This window comes from Dacryopinax primogenitus, assembly GCF_000292625.1.
Source record: "Dacryopinax primogenitus strain DJM-731 SS1 chromosome Unknown DACRYscaffold_9, whole genome shotgun sequence".
Classification (NCBI taxonomy): Eukaryota; Fungi; Basidiomycota; class Dacrymycetes; order Dacrymycetales; family Dacrymycetaceae; genus Dacryopinax; species Dacryopinax primogenitus.
Window position 1 is genome coordinate 778,873 of NW_024467206.1, and position 1,897 is coordinate 780,769.

Sequence of the window (1,897 nt, forward strand, 5' to 3'; positions counted from 1 at the left end):
AATAATAATAATAATAATAATAATAATAATAATAATAATAATAATAATAATAATAATAATAATAATAATAATAATAATAATAATAATAATAATAATAATAATAATAATAATAATAATAATAATAATAATAATAATAATAATAATAATAATAATAATAATAATAATAATAATAATAATAATAATAATAATAATAATAATAATAATAATAATAATGATACAGTGTCAGTATCTTTCATGCGTCTGCTCATATGGATTGGCAGTATACAATGTGTTTTGGGGCTGCATCTGCTGGAGCTCATCTGGACTGTGTGTTGTGTGATGCCATCAATGCTGGTGATATTGGTGAGAAACAGTAAGCATTCGTATGTCGATGGCTCTGACCAAGCATTGGCAGCCAGACCAAAGTACCTGGCCAACAAGCAGGAAATTGCTTGGCAAGATGGTGCACCGATCAAATCAATATCATCTTTCGCTGATGGCCCCGAAGAAATGAGACTCGCTGTTTGCTCGTTGTCCAACGTCACCGATAACGGGTGTAGCATTGACTTAAGGAGCAGTGAAGGCCATTGCATTGGGAGCTGACCAAGTGAAGCTGTCCATGTCCGGAGAATCGGTCAGTTTCTATCATGATTTCGCGACCCCCCACACAAGTGACACGCATACATACAGCTTACGGAAAAAATCATGTCAGATGAGAATTTCTTCACTGATGAAGAGACAAAAGCCGCATGCGAGACCGCTCACGAGCAGGGTAAAGGTGTTTGCTCACATGCCAGGAGCATGAATTCGGTGAAGATGAGCGCTCGCTGGGGCGTGGACGTCATCTATCATGCCAGCTTTACGATGAAGAGACGCTGGACTTTCTCGAATCTAAGAAGGACCGTATTTGGGTTGCACCGGCTATTAATGTGAGGCTTCACTCTTGAGATGTCATGCCTTTCTGCTGATTTGATCTTGGACAGGTGATCACCGAGCTAGTAAGCGTACTGTAGGCAACGCTGCCGTTGTATTCATTCATCTATCTGTAGCTGACTATGGGTGAGCTTATCACACAGATAGAAAGAACGCACCAAACTTACTACCGGTACAGTTTTGCTTGGACTCCACATGGGACTTATGCGAGAGACCTCGAACACTTCGTGAACTTGTTCGGATATACTCCGATGGAAGCGATCATTGCGGCCACTGCTGTGCGTACAATTTATGGGCACGATGGATGTTGCACTCATTCATGACAAACAGCTCGGAGGCGACTGTGTGTCGAGACAAAGTTGTTCTGGGTTGCGCTGATGCAATTGCGACAGTGTTCATGCGGCCTCACGAGTTGGGCAAGGTGCTTCCTGGCTATTACGCCGACTTGATCGTACGTGTACTGTATTCTGCAACGCATATGGGCCTCAACGACAATGTCATACCAGTTGGTTGATGGCAATCCTCTTGACGATATCCGTATTCTTCAGGACAAGGAAAAGCTGCACTACATCTTGATCAATGGGCGCGTGCACAAGTGTATGTCTCGAAGTCAAAGTGCCGAGAGTCAGACTGACCAATTACGTCAGCTCATTCCGCTGCTTCCCCTGTTGCAGTTAAAGGTAACGATAGTGTATTAATGCCGAAAGGTTGGGATTTGTTGGAAAATTCGACGCTTGATCAAGCTGATCATTCGTTCAGGGCAACTTCACACGCCTCCTTTGACGCCGCCTAAGAAAATCATGTTAGCGCAATTGGTTTAGGGGTGTCCCGGAAAATTCTTCGAAACCTAGGGATATGATTCAGAGCGCAATGAACGTATGCATGCTCAGACCGTTTTCTCTGCGATATGATCTTTCGTGTCGAACACCTGACTTCATCCCGTGATCCAGTGTGTAAAGTTATCGTACTATCTGTTGTCATATTC